The 23,848-nt window shown below is 52.9% G+C and overlaps 1 protein-coding gene across 6 annotated transcripts in view; it reads right to left on the minus strand.

Moving 5' to 3' along the window:
* KCNQ4 (potassium voltage-gated channel subfamily Q member 4) overlaps positions 1-23,848 on the minus strand; it is a 52,497-nt gene that overhangs the window by 27,868 nt on the left and 781 nt on the right. Inside the window, exon 1 of one of the 6 annotated variants that reach the window (XM_081306764.1) lies at positions 11,643-11,662. The exons of the other annotated variants lie outside the window; for them this stretch is intronic. The gene's annotated coding sequence lies outside the window, so the exon portion shown is untranslated. Of the gene's footprint in view, positions 1-11,642; positions 11,663-23,848 lie in introns of those variants that run through there. 6 annotated transcript variants of the gene reach the window in all.

The following is a 23,848-nucleotide window of genomic DNA, read 5'->3' on the forward strand; positions in this document are numbered from 1 at the left end:
GGGTACAGGGTGGCCTAGGGGCCCCCCAGTTCTCTGGGGAGAGCGGGACCTTCCTTTCTCGTGAAGGGGGATAAGGGGAGGGGCAGTCAGCTGGCCTCAGAGTGAGGCTCTTTCCAAGAATCCTCCAGGGCTGGGAGGAGAAGTTTCCCCTGATCCAGCGATTCTAAATATGGCAAAGGGAGCAAGAGCACGTGATCCTCGGCTCCACACCAGGGCTGCTGCTGTGCCGCTGCTTCTCTGGGTCAGAGGCCTGAGTTGGGGCTCGGGGCTGAGATGAGGTCTTGATGGAGCCTCAGTTTCCCTGTCCACAACATGAAAGTGGGGGCCAAGTCAATGACGGCTAAGGTTCCCTCTGCCTGATGACTCTCCAGCAGTGAGGTGGGAGGGAGAGAGTTGGTCCTCAGCTCAGTTCTACTTTCTCTGACGATGTCCCTGGAGGGAGAGCAGCTGCCAGCACATAGTGCAAACTATGAAAAAAAAAATGTCCCATCTTGGAGGACCAGCTAGACAAATGCGTTGCCTATAGCCTGACCCCCTGTAGCTGGCCTCCTTAGAAACAGGCATCCCTGGCTGCGGGCTGACATGCCCAGGCACAGGCTGTATTTCAGCACCACTTTAGCCCTCGATGCCAAGTCCCTTTGTAGCGCACCAACTGCGCAGTGCTGTTCATGGATGGCCCCAAGCCCCTGCCCTGGCTGCCACTGATTCATCCAGGGCTGGAGAATGACCCAAGAAGTTTCCATCTGTAGGTAGGGCTGAACCAATCAGATGCTTTCTCAGGAACAGAAATAAGAATCTAGCAGAAAGGTGGCAGAGGCGTAGGGACCAATGGCAACAACACCAGCATTTCATCTCCCGCTCTCTATCCCATGAATCCCAGATGTGATTCCTGCTATGAAGTCTCTGCAACATTCTTCTTTCCTTACCATCTGCCAGTCTTGAATGTGAGTGTGTGAGTGTGTGTGTGTGTGTGTGTGTGTGTGTGGTGCTGGGGGCTGAACCCAGGGCCTTGCCCATGCTAGGCAAGTGCTCTCCCACTGAGTCGCACCCCAAGGCCACATGTCAGTCTTTCTTGAGCTAGTGAGTGACCTCAGTACCCCAACATGTGGAAGGTGCTGTCTTCTGAACAAGACATTTGGTGAGAGCTATAGTTGGAATGTGGTTTGTCCCCCGGTGGCTCATGTATTGGGAACTTGGTCCCTAGTGTGCTGATGTTAAGAGGTGGTGGATGTAGAAGGGGTGGAGCCTCGTGGAGGTTATTAGATCATTGGAGGCATGCACTCAGAAGGGATGAACTAGTTTTCCTTGGACTCCAGACTTTGGCTTGTTGTTCTACCACATGATCTCTCACTCTCACAGTCACTCCTGCAACTGTGACACTATCTACTATGAGGCCTTCACCAGAGTTAAGTCAATGCTGGCACCATGCCCTTGGGCCTCCAGAACTGTGAGCTAAATAAACTTCTATCATTATAAAATACCATCTTGGGTGTTCTGTAATAGTAACAGAAAACAGGCTGATACAATGCAGAACAGCCTCATCCTCTCCCACTTGACCCATCCCCCCAACCCTGGCTTGTTCTTCCTGCTTCCTTCTGCCATGCCAGCCAGATTGCCTACAGTACCAGGTTAGTGAACTGAGCAACAGTCAAGGACGGAACAAGGAAGAAGCAGAGTCCATCCATCTTTGGGGGGCTAGCCAGGCAGCACTAACTTCTCACACAAGGAGATGTGAGCCCTCCCAATCAGAAGGCCATGAAAGTGAAGAGGAACTAAGGGTTGGAATGTACGCAGCCAGAATTTCAGAAACTTAAACAAGAGGGCCGGTGGAAATCTTCCCCTAGCTCCACTGAGAACCTCCATATGCATTCTAGTATCCCAGTTTTACACGCTGGGTTTGGCATAAGATTTCATTTGAACAAAGAGCTTTGCTGTTTTGTTTTGTTTTTTTAAGTGTGAAATCTAGCTGGGCATGGTGGCACACCCCTGTAATCCCAGCAACTTGGGAGGCTGAGGCAGGAGGATTGCAAGCCTCAGCAATTTAGACTCTCAGCAATGTAGTGAAACCCTATCTCAAAATAATAAGTCAGAAGGGATAGGGATGTAGCTCAGTGATAAAGCAACCCTGGCTTTAATCCTCAGTAATTTAATCTTAGCATGGTTGCAAGGAAGGCCCTACCCACCCGGCCACCTTATTCTTCACTCCCAGGTATCCAACCTGGAAGCTGATAGTCCACAAGCATCGTTCTAGTCCCTGATCACAGCCAATGAAGCTTTTTTTTCCTCCCCACCTTTTTTATTTCACCTCCCCACCTTTGTATGCTACTTCTGCCACTAAACTGACTGGGTTAAGGGGAGGCCCCACCTGACACTCTCTTAACCCCCCAACCCCCATCTCTATATTTATTCACCTCCATTACCGAGTACGCCTCAGCATATGAAAGGCTGTTTGAGGGGCTGCCTCCCACAGACCCAAAGATCCTGTCCTTTCCCCACTGCATGCCCTATGCCTGAGCCAAGTGGGTGATGGGAAGAGATTTCCTGAGACAGGGTGCATCCTCTCATGAGTACCACTCCTTCCCAGAATGCACTGCAGGCCCTAGCTGGTTCTACACTTCAACCCTTCCCAAAGCAGGAGGGATTATGAGGAAACCACACAGCCCAGAGCCATGGAGCATGCACTCACTCATTCCTTCATTCATTTAGCAACCACACACTTAGTGCTCACCCTGGGCCAGGCATAAAAGCTTACAAAGCCCTGTCTTCTTTTTTGGCTGAGAGGTGGGAAGGAGAGATGGCAAATAAACCAGTAAATGTTCAAATTGTCAGATGACTGTGGAGAAAAATTAAGTGGGAAAGGGGGAAAGTGTGGAAGTGGGGGAGACTATTTTACAGAGTGTGGTCAGGGAAAGCAACTTTGAGAAGGTGGCATTTGAGTAAAGATGGAAGAGGGAATGAGCCATGTGGGCACCTGGAGAAGAATCTCTGAGCAGACAGAAAAGCCAGTGCAAAAAACTTGAGCCAGAAAGGTGCCTGGTATATTCCAGAAGGATCAGAAAGGAGCAGTCTCCCAGGTTTGTAAGCAGTGGTGGAGGAGGGGGCGCAGAGAGGCAGTGGAGGTGGAAGCAGAAACCCACTGGCTGCTGAGGACTGGCCTGTACTCTAAGAAAGACAGGCAAGTGTGAGCAAGCAGTAGCATGAGATCACCTATATTTGCAGAAGACTGCCCTGGCAGCAGGGGGGAGAACACACTGGGGTGGGGCAAGGTGTTTTCCCCACCTGGAATTGGGAATCTAATGGTACAATCCTAGCAAGAGATGAGGTGACTTGTTCAAGGGGAAGTGGAGGTGGCAAGATGTGATCAGATACTGGCTACATACTGGCACTGAAATTTCCCTTAGAAATCCACAAATCCTCTCCTTTATATGTGACCAAACTGAGTCCCAGAGAGGGACCTGACTTACCTGTGATTTTATGGGAGATTAGAGACAGAGCTGGGCCTGGCCCCCCAGATTTCCCAGTTCCTGAGGTAATGTTTTAATATCTCCTCTTTCCGTGACAGGACCCAGTCACTTACCCCTCACTCCTACTCCAAAATTCCCCTTGTCCTGGGGCCAAGAGGGACCAGCCCCTGCCCTTTCTGCTGTATGTATAGGGTGGCACTGGGTTCAAGGATTGCTCAGTTACCCAGCTACTTGAGCTTAGTGGGGGTCAGGGTCACCTCTAAGGAATCTTGTCTTCTTAGAATCAGCAGAACCTGTACAGAGGGGGGAGGAAGGAGGGAAGGGAAGATTCCAAAACAGGGGAAAGAGCTTAGTCTCTGTCACTTGGTTCTCAGTACTCCCAGAGCTGAGAGTACCAACAAGAGCTGACAGGGTGGAACAAGAGCTTTGGGGAGGGCAGGGCCCCGGGGGAACTCAGGTGCCAAATAGGAGCCTATCTTGGGAGTTCTGCAGACTCAGCTGCTGAAGACCCCACCCAATGGGAGGTTTGTGGGTATGAAACAGGAGGGGAGTCTCAATGACTTCTCTACTAATAAGCAAAGCAACATGCAAACTCACAGGCCACACCTAGGGCAGCTACTCACAGCTGCCCTGAAAGCATACTCCTCATGGGATCCCCAAACCCAGAAAGAGCCAGACTGAACCCAATAAGCCCTGCAAGAAAGGAAAGCCTTGCTGTGTGAGCAACCTTGGGCTAGGTGCTTTGCTTCTCTGGGCTAGTTCCACAGCTAAGATAGAAGAACAGTTGGGCCAGGGGGTTCCTTAAGCTGGAAACTGGACGGGCATCTGCAGACACCCCTCTTCATTTTCCTCAGCATCCTGGTAAAGGGAAGGCTGCCAGCCTGCAGCTGCAGCAGATCCAGAATCTTCTAAGAGTCAGGAGTCTGCTTGGTGACTCTAAGAGAGGTGTCAGGATTGGGGGCAGCTGAGGGGGAAGCACAAGGGCACAGGCAGAGCTAGGAACCTAGGTCCACAGGTTCACTCTCCTAATTCTGCCAACAGTCAGCTGAAGATGTGAGAAACTGTCTCAGAGTTTCAGTTCATAAGGAAGGGATTGAGTAAGGGTCTCTTAAGGGCCTTGTTTTTCTCTGGTCCATCTGGGCCTGGTCGCTCCAGCTTCCCTCATGGAAAGTAAGGCCTGCACAGTTCCTAAAGCTACCAGTCCTCTGGGACTTCAATGTTCTGAAGTCGCCCGAAGAGTGTCTTTTACATTCCATTTGCAATGGAAAGTCTAGATGAACTTCCTTCTCTTCCAAAACTCTCCCATAAGTGAATAATGATATCAAGGAGGAGTCAGGACAGACCGAAGCAGAAATTCCAATGATCCGTTAACCACAGAAGCGGTGGGAATCAGGCAAAGGGGACAAATTGCACCTCTAGTACTGCCTGTATGTATCACGGCCACTAATGGACTTGAACTCAGCTCTGCTTTGGCTGTGGGACTTTGAACAAGTGAACAGTCCCTCTCTGGGACTCAGTTTCTTAGTCTGCCTAATGGTGCCCGTGGTACCGGGTCCTGCAGCCCGGAGGCAGGGGTCTAACCGGAAAACGCCCACGTGCGGCTTGGGTTCACCTCAGGACACACGAGGCCAACAACCAGGCGGCCTCCTCGGGAGGGGGAGGGCTCCTGAGGGACTCCTCCCCCGGCCAGCCTTCGGCGCGTCTCTGACGCGGGGTCCCTTCCCCCTCTGCCGCGGCGCCGCGACTCGGCGATCCCGGGTCTCGGTATGGGCGGGGCACGCTGGAGGGGCGGGGCGGGCGGGGCGGGCGGGGCGGGCCAGCGCTGGGCGTGGCTCTGGGGACCTGGAGGGGCGGGGCCTCGGCGAGAGCAGACTCCGGGCGCGGGAGGGGCGGCGCTAGGCTCGGGTTTCTTCCCCGCCCGGCCGGCTTCTTTTTCCGTTTCCAAATTAACAATTGAAAACTCGGCGGCCTGAAAGGCGAGCAGCGGGCCAAGCGGAAAGTGTGAAGGAACCGTCGCGTCTCTGAAGCCTGGGGCGGAGCGGGAGGACGCGACACCCCACCCGTCAGCGGCTTGCCCACCCGCCAGGGCTGGGTGCAGAAACCAAGCGCCCCGGGACCCCGAGGTACCAAGGCTCCTGAGTCGAGTCCTGGCCTGATCCAGCCCGGGTACTGTCCCGGCCGGGGTCGCAGGACCCAGTGCCCAGACTCGGGGCAGTGCCAGCTACTGAGGGGACCAAGGGGGAGGGTTAGGGGGACGGGTGCCAGGGCTGGGTTTTCACTCTCAGGCTGAGTGCCCAGGAGGGGCAGGTGCCAGACAGCACATTATATAGCACGGTGCTCAAGAGCTCCCAGTGTCAGGTAGTTTCACGTGTGACCTCATATAAGTCATTTCACTTTACTAAGACTCAGTTTCCTCATTCAGAAAATGAGAGAAAAGATACACCTATATACATCCACCAAATAGAGCTGCATGTGAGGAATAATAATAATAAGATGCATGTGAGAAGATACATGGGGTTGGCTGACAGTGACCACTACAGGTAGCAACTATTATTATCTTGTCTTGATAATGAAATAAATACTGAATCCCTGTTACCCCTCCAACTCCCACCACAGAACCAAAGTTGCCCATTCATGGGCATTACTGGAGCTGAGCCATCTCTTGCTCCCCTCCCCTCCTTAGGGCCTCCTCAAACCCCGACTCAGTAGATAAAGAAACCTAGCCTAGCATGTGTGAGGCACTGGGTTTGATTCTCAGCACCACATATAAATAAATAAAATAAAGGTCCATTGACAACTAAAAAAAAATCTTAAAAAAGAAAGAAAGGCCAGCAAGGCTCTGCAGGCCTGTAATCCCAGCAGCTTGGGAGGCTGAAGCAGAAGGATCACAATTTCAAGGGCTTCAGCAATGTAGCAAGGCCCTAAGCAACTTAGCAAGACCCTGTCTCCAAATACAAAATAAAAAGTGCTGGGGAGTATAGCCCAGTGATTAAGTGCCCCTGGGTTCAATCCCTAATACCAAAAATAAAGAAAGAAACCAAGGCCAGGAAGGTCTTTGTAAGGGGCTCAAAGTCCATCTGGAGTGAGTAGAGAGAACCAGATGCTGGGCATTGGGCCCCTCCCTATGGCTCAGTGTCTAGAGAAGCAAGTGCTGACCAAGGGTTGCTGGAGCAAATGAATGGTAATGGGGAGAATTCCTATTCCCTGAGACACCAGGGACCCAGCTCAGACAGATAGCTAGAGGGTAGGCACTAGGGATAGACACAGTTCTGGTCCTCTGGCCCCCATCAATCAAGCTATGAATGCAGGGACTTTATTTATTTATTAATATTTGGTACCAGGGATTGAACTCAGGGGCACTTGACTACTGAGCCATATCCCCAGCCCTATTTTGTATTTTATTTAGAGACAGGGCTTCACTGAATCGCTTAGCGCCTCGCCCGTTGCTGATCCTCCTGTCTCAGCCTCCCGAGCTGCTGGGATTACATTCGAGCACCACCGTGCCTGGCCAGGGACTGTATCTTGTTCACACTCTCTCCAACACCTAGAACAAGGCTTGGTGCAATGTAGCCCCTCACTTAATATTTACTGAGTGATAAACTGAATAAACGAATGAAAGAGGATCCAGTCAGCCAGGGAAAGCTTCCTGGACAACTGAGGTGTCCTGACTGGTCTACTATTTGAAGGGATCTACTTTGAGGAAGGGAGTGAGGGTGATGTGCTCTTTTTTCCAACCTGGAGACTCAGGGCAGTGGAATGGCAGGAGTCAAGACAGAGGAGATAGGAGGTATGATCCCAGAGGGTAGAGTAGATCGCCTCTTTTTCCTAAGCCTCCACTTCCCACTCCTGGCCAGAACAGACTCAGCCCCATTCTCCCTCCAGCTGCTCAGTTAACTGCCTACAGGAATCCAGCGCTCAGCCTAGCCCCAGCCCACGTTGCCTCACAGTCTGAATGCCCCTCCTCCTCTGACAATCCTACAGTCGCTTCTGTTCCCATCTAAACCCAAGCTCCTTAGCCCAGCCTTGGAGGCTGTAAGCACCCTAAGAATCAGCCACACTCCTTCCCTGTCCCCTGAACATTTCCATGTTGGTGACTTCTGCGCCCTTCTATCCCAAGAATCCCTGTTCTGCTTTGGGAAGAAAAGCTGTTCCAGCCCCAGGTTAGGATTCCAGGGCCCCTCTGGGCACTCTTGAGACCCCCTTGTCACTCTCTGACAAGCTGTGTGCTGAAACTGTTTCTACCTCTGTCCACTCTCATCTCACCCCCTCATTGAGATCCATCCTCTAGGGCAGGGCCAGTCTGACTCTTGCACGTTCCGCAGGCTAGCCCAAGTGGATACTCAGAACAATATCTGAGAAGTGAACAGAAGACCCAGGTTGCCAGGACCTTGAGCCTCAGTGACTTAGACCTTGACCCTGTCTTCTGAAGCCTGAGGGTTCTAGGAAGGCTGTCTTAGGGACGCTGCTGAGGTGGGCAGGTAGAGGGGAGAGTTGATGCAAACTTGCCACTAACACTGGCAGGGAAGGGAATGAGTACAAATGGAGACCCACATACTGTAAGTCTAAATACTTAAAAGTTTAAATCAAGTTAACAAGGTATTCAATAAAATATGTTCTATCCTTCCTGACACATGCACCTGCAGAACAATCTGGAAGTTTGAATTTAAATTCCTAGATTCCTTGGAGTCCCAGGCTGCTTGAAACCTGGCATGAAAAGGACAGCCAGGGGGCTGGGGATGTGGCTCAAGCCATAGCGCGCTCACCTGGCATGCGTGCGGCCCCGGGTTCGATCCTCAGCACCACATACAAAGATGTTGTGTCCGCCAAATACTAAAAAATAAATATTAAAATTCTCTCTCTCTCTCATTCTCTCTCACTTTTTCTTAAAAAAAAAAAAAAAGAAAGAAAGAAAGAAAAAGAAAAGGACAGCCAGGCCCTGCTACCTTCTGATCCACGGCATGCCCCCATCTCCTCCCACAATGGGCCCATCTCTCCTTAGGAGGGGCCTTGGGTACACACCTGTGGATACCCCAGCCTGTTCATTCAGGTTCCATCTACACTCACTGTAAATCAACTACCTTCAGGCTCACACACCAGCAGCTCTGACTCAGTGTTCTAGATCAAGGAGGGCCACATGCAGACTCCAGGTTAGTATGTAGGGCCACACAGGCTGAGTGGGCAGAATTCTGGACCCCCTCCCAGATCAGCCCTACTGTGGTGTGTTTTATCTATGTGCTATGCTTGTGTACCAGGTTTCATTTCAAGGACTAGATCTACTGATTAAAACAGATTGAAGCCAGGCATGGAGGCACACACCTGTAATCCCAGCAACTCAGGAGGCTGAGGCATGAGGATTGAAAGTTCCAGGTCAGCCTCAGCAACTTAGTGAGGCCCTATCTCAAAATGAAAAATAAAGAAGGTGGAGATGTGGCTCAGTGGTTAAGCAACCCTGGATTCAATCCCCAGTACAAACAAACAAACAAACAATAAATAAATAAATTGGATTGAAATTTTTGCTCTAATCTAGACCCTCCTTCCCACTGAACACAGAGAGAAATTGGAAGTGGCCAAGTCATGTAGACCATTAGAAGAAACCCAAGGCTCAGTCCCAGGGCTCTGGCCTCTCTCCTAGGCCTTGGCCTCTCAGAGCTACCCAAGGCCTGGGAACATGCTTCTGATCAACAAGACCCAGAGCCTCCAAAGGGACAGGCTGTAGAGATTGGTGCCCAGTTCCTGGTGGGGTATAAGCAGGCCTGCTACTGGGGCCTCCCTCCTTGACAGGGAGCTGGACCCTCAGCTCAGGTCTCCCAGCTCAGAGGGTGGATTGAGGAGCCAGATCAGGCCAGAGAAGGAGAGGGAGTCCTGGTATAAATAACCCGTGGGGGGCCGGGATGTTTGGGCCCATCTCCCAGGCGACGACAGTGTTTACTGCCCAGCAGGGGTTGGGGGGGGGCATGGCCCACACATTTGCCTCCCTGACTTGTAGCCAAATTTCTGCAGGAAGGGGTAGCCCAGGATTAGCCCCAAACACTTCATCTCTGCACCCCAACTAATCTTCTGCCCTAACATAGGTCCTAAACCTCCCTGACAATGCCCCCATGCTCCGGCCCCAAATGCTGCATAACACGGCACCTCCATCAGCCCCAGCATTTTCCCCCATGATTCCCAATTCTGCCCAAATGGTGGGAGGGTGGGGAGCATGAGAAGGGCAGAGAAGGCCCCAAGCAGAGAGCTGGGTGTATGCCAGGGATCTGAACTAGGGCCACTGGGCACAGTGCAGGGACAAACCTCTCCCACGGCCCTGGCCAAGACAGAGGGAGGGCTGCAGCTCAGGATTAGGAGACTCCAAATCCCTCTCCCCAGCCCTGGGCGCATCCCATGCCTGTCATGTGAGGAGCATTAGATAGTCAGATCCCACCGTGGGAAGGGCTGGCAGGTGCCCCTGTGGTCATTCCACAGGCAGTCCCCCCACCCCGCTCCCTGGCAAGCCAGGCCCAGCAAAAGAACGTTTGGTGCAGGAGGGCAAGGGCGAAGGTCTCCTCTTCCACAGGGCAGCAGCTGCAGCCAGGCTGATCATGGGCACAGGGTGAGCTGAGTTCCAGCCAGGAGGCCAGCCCGGCCCATTACACACACACACACACACACACACACACACACACACACACACAGAGCCCCTGCCCAGCTGCCGCATGGGTTTTGCTTGTGATACCAGCTGATTTACATGGGGAGCACAGACTCAAATTGGAGCAGTGTCCATCAAGGGTCTGGGTAGACACCTGGACACCTGGGGCTTCTGCTACATCTCAGTCACTTCTCAGCTGAATGACCTCAGGAAAGTCACTTCTATCTTCAGGGCCTTGTGTGTAGAATGGTGTAATAGCTCCTCCAGGGCTGTTACAGGAATTCAGTGGGATGCACTGAATACACAATAATTATACTCCACAACAGGCCAGGTATGCTTTAAAGTACCTTTGTGGAGCCAGGCATAGTGGCCCATGCCTGTAATTCCAGCAACTCAGGACGCTGAGGCAGGAGGATAGCAAGTCTGAAGCCAGTTTCTATAGATTAGTGAGACCCTGTCTCAAATTAAAAATAAAATGGGCTAGGGATGTAGCTCAGTGGTAGAGTACCCCTGGATTCAATCCACAGTATTGCAAACAAGAAACATAAAATGCTTTGTGGACTACCAAGTGGGAGAGAGGACCTCCTTCCCAATATAAGGGAAAAATTTGGACCCAGAGTCTAAGACTCAGAGAAGTTAAGAAACCTATCCAGGGGCTGGGGATGTGGCTCAAGCGGTATCGCACTCGCCTGGCATGCGCGCGGCCCGGGTTCGATCCTCAGCACCACATATCAACAAAGATGTTGTGTCCGCCAAAAACTAAAAAATAAAGATTAAAAAAAATTCTCTCTCTCTCTCTTAAAAAAAAAAAAAAAAAGAAAGAAACCTATCCAGGACCACCCAGAGGATACTTGGGCCCAGGTCAACTTTGGTGAGGTTCTGCAGAAAGGTGGGCATTGTTTATCATTGTTGGGGACAACTGAGACCGAGGGTTCTGATTTGGGTTCCACCACTGACCTGAGTTTATTTAGTTCCTGTCCAGTTTGCAGCCTCAGCTTTCCCATCAGTAGACTGTGGGGGCTGACTGAGACCAGTTATTTGCATACCCTTGAGAAGAAAAGAGAAAGAGGAGCTGGAACTGATCAGCTACCCAGGCCCTGCCCCCTCTCCAGAGTACCCACCATCATCTGGGCCAAATCCTTGTGTGCTCCCATGAGGTAGTTTTCTAGAGACCCCCAAAGACCCCAAACCCATATCTCCAGACTCTCTTTCTAGATAGCCTCAGGGCCCTCACCTACTCCCCCCCCACTCCGCTCAGCACACATGCCTCCCCCTACCCCCACCCCCCACTCGGGTTTGCATAAGCTGCAGAGCTTTCCCTACAGGCAAAGTCCCAGGGCTCCTGGCCAGGTTGAGGCTGGCAGGCCCTGGGCAGGGTCAGTGGACAGCTGTGGAGGAGGCACTCAGAGGGCTGGCCCTGTGGGAAAGGAAGAGGAAAAGGAGGCCCAGTGCAATGGCTTCCCCTGGGGGCTCCTTGCCAAAGACCTCCCTCCACCATCTTCCTCACGGTCCAAGACAGGAGTTTACAAAATACAAATCTGCCCAAGTTCACCCACCTCCAGTTCCAGGAAGGTACTGCTCTTCAGCCTGGCACTGTCCCCACCAACCCAGGCCTGCTAGCATTCCAGCCTCTTCCTGGACACCCCCACATCCTCTAGGCTTCCACTCGGCTGACTTCTTGTTGTCCTTTGCAAATGCCATGTTCAGCCTCACTTCTGGGTCTCCGCCTGGGCTAGTCGCTGTGTCCGGAACACTGCTCCCTGCTTCTCCTCTCCTGGCTGACTCCCATCCCTCTCGTCCCTCCTATCACAATATAAGCCTCTTCCTCTGGGAAGGCTTCCCTGCTGTGCCCACTTTAGGGCTGTGTGCAGCTTTAGGGCTGCTCTGTGCAGGGCTCCTGCAGGACTCTGTACAGTAGCACTTATCCCCCTGCCTGGTAATTGCCAACCTCTGGGCCTCCTTGTTCCCCAGGGGAGGGTCTGATTCACTGCTCTGTCCCCAGCATAAAGCATAAGGTCTGCCTCGAGAGACTACCAGTGAAGTTTCCCAAATGAGAGCAAGTGTAGAACAAGTTCCCAGTATAGAACAGGGTAGGAGCAGGACTTGCACTTGAAGGCTGCAGGCAGTGGGATAAGTGCCACTAGAACTGGAGTTCTGAGGTCTGAGTCCCGACAAGTGCTACCTACACCCAGGCAAGTTACTTAACTAACATCTTTGTGCCTCAACTCCCTCATCTGGAAAAAGGGGCCCAACAACAGGGTTGTTGAGAGACCAAGTGAGAGAAGGCATGGCAAGTTCCGGAGCAGCAGCTGGCCCTTGGTAAGTGCTCAATAAACACTTGCTATTAATATCTTTATTATTATTAAGAGCAAAGCAGAGGAGGAGGCTGAGCCCCAGAGAGGGAGGTGACTGCTGGAAGACACCCAGCAGGATTGTGCCTCTTGTTTCCCCACTCCAAGCCCCGGCCATAACATGCACTAGGGGCGCCCCACCCCCACTGCAGCTCTGCAAATGCTCCCACCCTGGCCCAGCACAGGGTCTCTGCACACTCAGGCTTTCAGGGCACTCTGTCGTCTGGACTGAAACCAGAGAGCGTTCACCACCTCCTGCCACCTACGGTCTGTGACAAGGCACGTGCTTAACCTGCACACTGCAGTGCCCTCTTGTAGATTACAGGGATAATGACAATACCTACCTCATAGGGCTCTTGAAGTACATTGTGAGAAATATTTAGCACAATACCTGCTATAGATTAGACTATGACTCTTATTACTAAATGCCAGACTCCATGCTGAGAACTCTGAGCCTGGCTCCTGGGAAGTGCATTATTTTCCCAGAGTTCCCCAGGCCTCAGCCCAAAGTGTATCTCTGAGCTGCCATCCAGGGCTCCTGAGGAAAAGAATCGCACCAGGCTGAGTGACCTGCTCTTACAGGGCCTAATACTCCCCTCAAGGTCTCTTCCTCAAGGTTCAAACAGTGTAGGCAAGTGAGGGCCCAAGAGAAGTGGCAGCCCAGGATGGGAAAATAAAATATTAAAACAAGCCAGGTGTGATGGCCCATGCCTATAATCTCCGTGTCTCAGGAGGCCGAGGCAGGAGGATCACAAGTTCAAAGCCAGCCTCAGCAAAAGCAAGGCACTAAGCAACTCAGTGAGACCCTGTCTCTAAATAAAATACAAAAGTGGGCTGGAGATGTGGCTTAGTAGCCAAAGGCCCCTGAGTTCAATCCCCAGTACCAAATATATATGTATTAAAATATATATTATATGAGGCTGGGGTTGTGGCTCAGAGATAAAGTGCTCACCTGCAAGAGGTATTGGGTTCGATGCTCAGCACCACATGAAAATAAAATAAAGACATTGTGTCCACCCATAACTAAAAAATAAATATGAAAAAGAAATATATATATATATATATACTATATATATTAAAACTGACACATACACACACATACACACACACACACACACACACACACACACACACCATTCTTCAGAGCACTTTGTAATTTACCAAGCACTTGGTACAAGAGGCAGCCCTGTGAGGTGGGCAGGTGGAGATCATAACTGTACTTCTATGTGGAAGGAAGTTGGTGCCTCAGAGAGGTTGATTCACCTGCCTAGTATTACACAGTCTCCAGGAAGCAGGTGCAGGCACCAAACCCAACCTGCTGATTCCTGATCCAGTGCTCCTGATTTTGGCTGGCCCTGCCCCCCAAGTCCAATCTTGGAAAAGAGCCCAGGGCTGGTCCTGGGAGTCAGGGCCTGAGGCTCCTCTGTCCCCCTAATCCTTCCATCTACCCCAGAATACTCCCTATTCTGGCCCTCCAGCTAGGAGGGAAGGCGCCCAGACTCAGGGATTTCACGCACTGGTAAAATTTCCAAAAACACTCAGGGGACTGCTTAAGGTTGTCAACTTTTTATTTTGCCAAGTAAGGACATTTAACCAAAAAAAAAAAAAAAAAAAAAAAAAATTCCCAGCCCATCATTTTATAAAAGAAAAGACATAATCTCAGACCCAAAGACAGTCCTTTAAATGGAATAAATTTAGATTTATGAAAAAGTCACCACATTGTTCTTATTATCCTCAGTTTTGCCTTAGGCCACTGAAAACCACCCCAGTGTGCTGATGTGTCTGAGAACCCTCTGGAGCCTGGGCTTGGGAGTCATAAGCCCACAAGATATGGGTTCAAATCCTGGCTCTACCACAGACAAGCTGTACAACTTGGCCCATCATTTCCCTTCTCTGAGCCTTAGTTTCCTACCTGCAAAGTGGGATCATCAATAGTGCTGCCACATAATGGAAGAACTAGATGACCTGGAGTTTGCTTGCTCAGACAGAGCTCAGTCAAGGGCTGGTTCCTATTCAGTGTCCCTGCCCTGGCCCATCCTTCCTATAGCTCCCCACTGCCCACAGGATAAGGCCCATCTCCATAACCCAAAGATCAAGGCCAAGCCCTGAGGGCCCTGGATACCCCAGAGACTGCGATCCTGGGCAGAGGGACTTTGAAGCCCCATCTCAAAACCTTTGCTCTAACTGTTCCTTCCACCTAGAGCACACACTCTTGGGATAAAATGGCAAGAGTTTTCAGCACACAGAGGACCAAGGTGTCCTTTCTCTACTTCTCTCCAGTTGGCAAACACCCTTCTCCTTACAACTGGCCTCAAGGCCACCGTCCTTCCTGCATTCCTTTCCAACCATGTGCCATGTAGGGGGCTCAGACCCCCCCTTCCCCCCATGGCTCAGTGTGGAAAAACCAAGAACACATGGGGTACAGTGAGCTGAGAACCCTCAGTTGAGCCTGGGGTAAGGAGTGCCTCCCAAGAACTGGGAACATGCAGGAGGGACAGAGGTCAGCCTGATGATGAGGCAGGTGGGAGAAGGGAGGGAGCCGCAGGCAGAGGGAAAGCACCACACGTTGGAACACAGAGGGCTCAGGAGTCACTGTCACAGGCTGGAATTCTGACTGGGTCACGGACAGGATGTATAAGTCGCTGGGCCTTATTTCCCTTCTCTGAGACTCAGGTTCCTCTCAGCAAAATGGGAACGATAATAGTGCCTGTCACTGTAATAGTGGCTCAGGAGGAGAAAAGAGTGCTTGCTGAAGGGGTCCTGCCTTAGACGCTGCTGTGGGGGTGTCACCGTCAGGTGCAGCGAGGAAGGAGGGCAGGTTTGGAGGGGGATGCTGGGTTTCAGATGCTCAGGGGAGATGCTCAGAGGTGGCAACACAGGAGCCTCAGAGATGACACTGTGGAGAGGGAGGCTGTCCTCAGGGAGTTGAACCCCTGATGTCGAACCCCTGATGTCGCAGGGGGTCAACTCCCTGCTGACAGAGCCAGGGAAGCAGGCCAGGGAAGATGGGGCAAGTCTGCACCTATAGGAAGGGCCCCAGGGGCTGGGGTGGAGCTCAGTGGTAGGGTACTAGCATGCCCGAGGCCCTGGGTCCACCCGGCACAAGAAAGAAAGGAAGGAAGGGAAAGGAAGAAAGGGAAGGAGGGAAGGAGAGAAAAAGAGCACAGGAAGGGGCCCAGACCCCGCTGTTGGGGAAGCAGCAGGGTATAGGTAAGTCCCGGCTCCCAGGAGCCTCTTTCTCAGATTGAACCCGGCCTCTGCCAGTTATCAGCCATGTTGACCTTGGTAAGTCATTTAACTTCTTTATACCTTAATCCTCTTATGTGTAAAACAGGCTAATGTGGATTTTTTTTAAAAGATAAAAAGCATGGGAAGCCAAGGCTGGGTGGCACTCGCGCATAATCCCAGCTACTTGGGAGGCTGAGGCAGGAGGATTGCGAGAGCCCCGTCTGAACGATTTAGTGAGATCCTGTCTCAAAATAAAATAAAAAAGGGCTGGATGTAGTTCAGAGGTAGAGAACTTGCCTAGCATGTGTAAGGTCCTGGGTTCAATCCCCAATACTGAGGGAAAAACACCTTCCGGCATCCCCAGGTGGTACTGCCCTCCCTCTGCAGGGTCTGGGGTCACACACTCTCCTCCCACCAGACTGCCACCATCCCCAAGATTAAAAGTCAGATGAGAGAATGACCTGGGGGGTGTTCCCTCCTTGTGGAGGACAGAGGCAGAGTTCCTGCGCCCCACCCCCCTCACACACACTGTAGTGTATAACTCCCACCTCCTGAGCTGTGTCCTCAGTCATCCGCTTGCTCCTCCCGGCCTCAGTTTCCACATCTGTGAAGTGAAGTCCTGTATCTGCTCAGACATGAGGCCTCTGCTCTGGTAGCGGGGATTGGAGGACGGAAGAAAAGCCTATTTCTGACCTGCTGGTTCTGCCCCCAGGGGAGGACGTTCCCTCCCCCCAGGCCTGCACCCCCATTATGCCCAGGGACTGATCCCTCCAGTAGAGGGTGGCAGTCAGGCCAAATGGGCAGGAGCAGAGGCGCCAGGGATTGTGCTGACAAAGCTGTTCCTTCCTCCCTCCTTCTCTCCCTACCCTTCCCCTCCCAGGGGAGGGCCAAGCCCAGCAAAAAATAAACCCAAAGACAGTGACCTGGACGGGCCTGAGGCTCCCAGGGAGGAGCAGCAAGGAAGGAAGGGTGGAAAGAGATGTAAGCCTGCCACCTGCCTTCCCCAATTCAAAAGCCAGTGGTTCCTGATCTGATCCCTCCTCCATGTTGGGCTCAGAAGGAACAGGCATCTCTCCTCCACCCTCCACAATGTGGAGGAGGGGTGACACTCCTCTGCTTGATGGGGACATAGAGTAAATCTTGTCAGGCCCTACTAGCAGGGGTCTACAAGTTTTGGAAAGAATACTCCCAGGGAATCTCATTCTATCTCTTGGTTATTGGACAGCCCTTTCTGATATCTGACCTCCATCCCTTTGGTGTCAGTGGGAACCATGCTCCATTTATTTCCAGCAAGCTTTCTCCATCCCATCTGCCTGGCCTAGGTATCTGAGAAGTCAGGAAGAGTTTTGTCCCAAGATTTTCTTTCAGCGCCTAGAGACCGCACTCTGTCCACTGTTTCTCTGGGAGGAAAGGAAAAGGAAAGAAGGGCCAAGTTCCCGGCTCCAGTGCCTCCCTCCCTCAGGCACTGCCCCTGGATTTCCAATTAGTCTGCTGCCTGGGGCTGCCCCTCCTGTTCCTCACTCCCCTTCCCTACCCACTCCCCACAGCCAGGTGCCAACCTCCAGGTACACAGATCCTATCCGGGAAACAAAGCTTCCCAGAAAGCCTAGAATCCTGGGGAGCTCTTTGGGTGCCCCAGGAGTCTGATCAGTACCTTCTTTCCAGCCCCTCAGAGCCCCCCACACTGGGGGCAAGCAGCCTCCCCGGTTCCCCTGTAAGTGCTACCATGTCCTCTGATGGGTCCCCAGGCAAGGCACTGGAATATAAGCCCCCACCCACTACAAAATCCCAGGTCCTGAATCAGCAGTTCCTGTCACTCATCCAGCACAGCTCTGTGCTTTGCAGCCCTAAGTGAGTGACCCACTTTCCTAACAAGCCCATTTTACAGAAGAGGACAGTGAGGTTCAGAGATAAGGGTAGAGTGCAGGGCACCTTCCCAGGGAATGTGAGACAGATCTCTACATCTCTTTTGGATTCTCTGCCCTCATTCCCAGACAGCACTGGATCAGGAGAGAGCGGGAGATGGCCTGCCTCTCTCAGGGGCCCAGGGCTCGCTCTCTGGGGATCCCTGGGGCCAGGCTAGCTGCCAGGGTTTGACCATGATGCCCAAACTTCAGCTGCAAAATGGCACTCTGGTACACACAGACACACTCACGCCTACACACATGGCCCTCAAGCCTCTAAAAGAGGAGGTAGCAGAGGTCAGTCCTCCCATCGGCTCCACGGACTCCTCACAGTGGGCTCCTGCTCCCTCAGATCCTGCCCTGGTCCCCACACCTGGCACAGTGTTGATGCTCTTCAACTACATTTGTCAAGTGAAAGAAGAAGCAAATCTATGTGTGTCCTAGGGCCCCAGGTTGGAGTCCTGGTGCCTCCATTATCTAGGGGTGTAGGCAAGCAGGTGACGTCCCCTCACCTAGACTCACTTTCCTCAGGCAGGAAATGAGGATGATGGTGCCCACCGGACATAGTGGCTGAGAGAATGAAATAAGAGAACGCAATTAAAAGGCTCCGATGGAGGCTTGGTGGCACATGCCTGTAGTCCCCACCACTGAGGATGCTGAGACAGGAGGATCACTTGAGCCCAGGAGTCAGCCTGGGCAACACAGCAAGATCCCATCTCTCCCCCCCACACTTCTCTCTCTCTCTCTTTCACCAACTCACACAAGGTTCAGATGGGCCTGGTAGATGCTCCACAGAAGGCCACAAAGACAACCATTAGGCTGTCCACTGAGAGCCACTCACACGGTGACACCGGCAAACCCAGCTCCTACTCTCCTACGCTCACTGTGCTGTGCCAAGGACACTGGTCAGTCAGACCTCTCCCCACAGGCAGAAAAAGATGACAATAAAAGCATTATTATAATAATCGCAATGACATCAATGGTTCAAGACTGTCCCCAGCACAGCGGCACATTGCTACCTGTCCTCCAGCCCTGACAGGCCTAGAAGCAGGCATTATTTCCATTTTTCAGATGAGAAAACTGAAGCTCAGAACAGGTGAAGTAACTGAGCGAGGACGCAGGACTGCTGAGGGCAGAAGCAGAACTGAACTCAGATCAGTCAGATTGGTGCCAGGCTCTTACCTCCCTGTGGGACAGGCTCCGGGAAAATGAATGGTGCCCCGTCTCCCCACCCTGGACCCTCAACTCTCACACTAGGGGCTGCCCCAGGTCAGACACTCAGAATTCCCTGTTGAGCCCCAGGGCCCACCAGAGGATCTAACCTGCCCCCAGAGCTGCATGGGCAGAGCACGGGTGACAGGGAGGGACAGTGAGGGGGGGCGGGGACACCTCAGGCTGCTGAGGGAGTCTGGAAGCCCCCTGCACAGCTCCTCTGGGGGCAGACCCAGGCTGCAGAGCTTCCTCTCCCTGCTCCCAGGCACTTTCAGCGTCTTTGATGGCTCCGAGAACCTTAAATTAATCACCCACTCAAAGTGCTACAATCAGCCCAAGAATAACCATTCCTGAAGCACTCCTGGCTCCAAAACTCCAAGGTTACTGGCTTCTGCAGCAATGGGAATTGAAGTCAGACATCCAGCAGGGTTTCCTCAATGGAAGAAAGGAATGTACTATGGAGTTGGGGTGGGTAGGCGGACAACGAAGGTTCTAGTAGGACCCCCAAAGGAGAATCAGGAAGGACGGAGCAAAGGGGTGCACAGAAGAGGCAGGTGACCTAGGAATAGGAGGGTCTCTCCACTCTCCCCCTCCTTAGAAAGGCCAAAAAAGAGATAGGGCTTAAAAAAAAAAAGGCAGCACAAAAAAATGTGGGTCACCCTCCAAGAGCTTCCCGATCACAAGGTAAAGTTCCTGGAGTCTTCTCTATGGGCTGGGATGAGGAACTTTGCTGTCTGAAGTCCTGGTGTGGGAGACAGCGGCCTGGGTTCCTGGCAGGGTCCTACCACTGCCTCAGTAGGTGTGGCCTTGGAGGAGTGTGGGTCCCTTTCAGAGCCTTGGTGTACCCTATAGTACACCACAGGGTTGGAGGGAAGGTGCTTGGGGACCCTCCAGGGGTAGCGCAGGCCAGCAAAGTTCTAGAAAGCCAGCTATCTTGCTCCTACACCATCCTGTGGCTGCCCTCTGACACAGATGCACAAATAAGCACAGATCATAGGTGCTGCAGCCATAGCTAGATAAAGACAAATCTCCAGGCAGGGGTCCAGCTCCAATCAGCCCTGGGGTCTGGGCTGGGGCCACAGGCCCAGCATGGGTGCCTAGGAAGTGAGCTTAAAGGTACAGGCTGTGCATTAGATTCCTTTCCCTTGGTTGTGTGCTGCATGTCCATTTGCAATATGCATGGACATGCGTGTCGAGGTTGCAGCAAGCATGCAGGAGACATTCAGGTGAGCACATGGCAGGAATTTATGTATACAAAAAGAGTGCCCCTGCATTGGGTGCTACCGGGCAGTTTCTATTCAATTCCACAAAATCCTATCGATGCTCCCACCCCCTCCCCCAGTCCCATCTGTGTGCTGGGTGCTGAGGACAGACGGACAACACAGGAATGCTGCTCCCAGGGTTCCTGCAGCAGAGGGCCAGCTGGGCCTGAGATGCAGAGGACAGCAGCTCCGAGTCCCACCAGCTCTGGGCTGGGGCACTCTCTCTGGGCAACCTCTCCTGAATCTGTTTTCTTGTCTGTCACATGGGGAGGAGAACAGCAGCCACCTGGTGAGGCTGTGAAGGATACAGGGAGAGTGATTTAAGAGCATGTAGCACAGTGCCTGGCACACAGTGGGTGCTGCCACCCGGCTGGAAATCTTAGTTCAAACTCCAGCGGTGCACTGGGTGGCCACAGGGAGCAGAAGGAGCAGTCCTGACAGGGAGTCAGGCATCCTGGGGTCTGGCCCTCGCATCTGCCACCAATGGACCATGTGACTTTGGTCTCTAGAGCCTTAGTTTTCTTGGAAGCAAAATGGGGCTGTCAAAATATGAAGATGGACCTGGCAGGGAAGCCTGGGGTTAGGGGTGCCCTTTGCTGGGATTATTTCCAGCCCAGGAGATGTTCTTTCTCAGACGATCAGGGTGGAAGTTTGGGGGCTCCAGAGTTAAAAGCCTGAGAACCCCAGGAACTGCTGCCACCTCCTCCCCTCCCCATTCCCACAGTTTCTGACCCCAGGGACAAGGCTGAGAGAGGATGTTTACAGAGCAGTAAACCTTCACATAGAGAAAGTTCGCTGGGCAGCTGGGGGCTGGGAGCAGCAGGCAGTGTCTCACAGAGGCTTGGGAAGCATGGTGGGCAGTGGGGCCTTGCTCTATAGCAGCCCCTTCCAGCCCTCAGATTTCAAGGGAGGGCGGTGTGGCCTTTGAGAGGGCTCTGAAAGGGGTGAGCTTCTCCATTCCCAAGGCTCAGGAAGCAGGATGGACAGTGATGGGTATTTTGTACCAAGAGCAAGGCCCAGGAAGGGCTGAGGAGCTCAGGGGCTGGGGCGCAGGGTGGAGAAGTGGGCTTGGTGGAAGAGAAAGGAAGAGCCCCAGGGCCCAGCCACCCCTCATTCTGAATCTCAACAAGAACTCCAGAGTTGGCACTTCTCACTTCCCAGAGCAGCGGCTGCTGAGAGGAGAGGCCGAATCAGGCTTGTCCTCTGGGCAATCCCCCAGGCCCAGGTGCCAGGAAAGGTGCAGCTTGTGCAAAGGGGCCAGGCTGCCAGGTGTGAGACAGGTGTCCCAGCAACCCTTCCGGAGCCTTCTCTTCCAGGTTCTTCTGAGCATCCCTCTCGCCGCTGCCTATCTCCCGGGGAAGGGGTACTAATTAACTGCACACTGGACTCTCCTCACTCGGGGAAGGGGAGGGCTAAAAGCCCAAGGGCAGGAAGCACTTCTTGGCAAAAACACACAAGACCCTGCAGTGAGTGGCTGAGAAACCCCACATCTGGAGCTCCTAAAGAACAGGAGACACTTCTGTGTGGGTCCCCTCCCCCAGCCCCAATAATAACAACCATCCCTCACAATCCGACAGGCCCCTGCAGCTTCCCACCCATTACCTCATCCAAGAGGGAGGCCCACAAGGTTGGGGTTTCTGTCCCCTTTGACAACCTACAGATCTAAAGCTCAGAGACCAACACAAAGTCAAAAAGCACCTAAGAGGTGGGACTCCTGGCCCTCCTTTACCTCTGAGATGAATGAAGAGTTCCTGAGATCGCTAAACATCCGGACATTTTCACACCACATTTCCTCCCTGAGAGCTCCAAGAAATGCCTCAGCCTGGGCTCCTGGGGACAAGTGCTCAGGACAAGCATGCCCCTGGCCAGGGCACTCCTGGCATCCAGAAAGGGCAGGATGTGGGGCAAAGGTGTCAGCGAATTTAGCTCCTGGAGAGGAAGGAGAGGCCCTTCCAAAGGTGGTGACTACAGTGGCCGACTGAGAGGTAGATGGCAGGTCCTTTACCCCCAGTGACCCTCATGGGGTCTGAGAGGTCAGGCCTTGGGGGCTAAGGAACCCTACTCAGAGTTGACTAGCTTTCCTAGGCCCAACTATGCCTTGTAAAAGTTATCTCCCAAGAGGAGCCTATGGAGGACAATTTGTGATCTGAGTGTCTCAGCTTCCTTGGGCACCTGAGGGGGCTGCCACAATGTCACCATTTTTTTCCCCTTTGCTGAGGATCAAACCAAGGGCCTCCTGCACCCTAGCTAAGTGTTGAATTGCACCCCCAGTCCTCATGCAGTCACTCTCAATGAGCAGCTCCTGCCTCTCACACCCAAGGCCACCAGCAATGAACCTCATCAATCCAACTATCTTCTGTATCAACAAACATTCATCTCAGGCCTCCCAAGGGAGGGGGCTACTCTTAACTGTTGACCAAGCCTGACTTTACGTTCTGAGCAGTCTCATTTCTCTGTCCCTGGCCCAGACCTGCAGGGGTATGTGTGCACAAAGTCAAGGCTGCCACCCCCAGGCACAATGGCAGAGGGAGTTTTCTACCTCAGCCATTAAGTTCTATGGGTCCAATTCCGACTGGGCAGAAGTAGGCAAGCAGGTACTAGGGGGACAGGCAAGAAGATAGAGCAAAACACAGGTGGAAAAGGCCAGGTAGAAGAGTGGCCAGGTAGACAGGTGGAGAAACAGAAGCAGATAGAACTGGACAGGCCAATGGAAGGATGGAAGGAGACCAGCAGGAAGACTGCTGGCCAGTTAGGTGGAGAGATGAACACACAGGCCAATTCTCACACAGGTGGAAACTCAGTCTGGCAGAGGGACAGCCAGACAAGCAGAACTGCTGAATAGTCAGGTGGAGGGACAGGCAAGTGGACCACCCAGGAGACCCCAAGACCAAAGGACCCCAAGACTCTGGCAGTGGTGAGAAGGGATTAATAGCTGCACATTTTCCAGGCACATTAGGTCTCTCTGGGGCACCTCCAAGCATCCCAGAGCCGGGCCCAGCCCTTTAACTGATATCCACTGGGCCTCTCATGTTCCCTGCTGGGCCAGGCTGTCCCCCAAGACTAGTTCTGAGCTGCCAAAATTCACTCTTCACATCCAAGAGGGGTCAGTGTTTTTGAAAGTTGTAGGAGTCTGCTGAGGGGGGGGCGGGGCTCAGCGTCAGTGTTTCCAAACCAACCCCTCTCCTCTTTCTTTTTCCCCTGGTGCCCAAAGCCAGGCCTGGTGCAGCGGGCCAGCAAGGCAGGCGAGCTGGGCCCAGCAAGCTGGGCAGGGCAGGGCATCTACTGCTACTGCCTGAGAAGTTGAGGATGGAGGGCAAGACTAGTGGAAACAGATAAGTCAGACACAGCACACAGGCCTGTCTGGCCTGGGGAGACCTCCAAACACCTACAATCTGAGACCAGCCCTGGGCTGTGCTGGGGCGGGGGGGGGGGTCCCGGAGAGGAGCATCTTCAAGGGGAGCCAGGTGGGAGCCCATCACAGCTACAGAGCTGGAAAAGAGGTAGCAGCAAGTGCGGGGGCCAAGAAGTCCTCTTTGTGTCTGGGACACAGGAAGTGAGAGGTGGGGAAGAGGAAAAAAGAGCCCCACATCAGTGGCTCCAGACTTGCTGAGCGGAGGGGATTAAGAAGCTGGATGTGGGGAGTACCTGAGACAGGAGCAGGAGGTGGTGATCGGGACGGAAATAAGGAGTAGAGCTGGAGGAAGGCTGAAGCTAGGGCAAGCAGGGGTCAGAGCTGGGAGATCAGGGGTTAGGGTCAGACTGGGGGTTCAAAAACCGGGCTCAGGCCTGAGAGGGAGAGGCGAGG

This window comes from Spermophilus citellus (genome assembly GCF_964194105.1).
Source record: "Spermophilus citellus genome assembly, chromosome: 9".
NCBI lineage: Eukaryota > Metazoa > Chordata > Mammalia > Rodentia > Sciuridae > Spermophilus > Spermophilus citellus.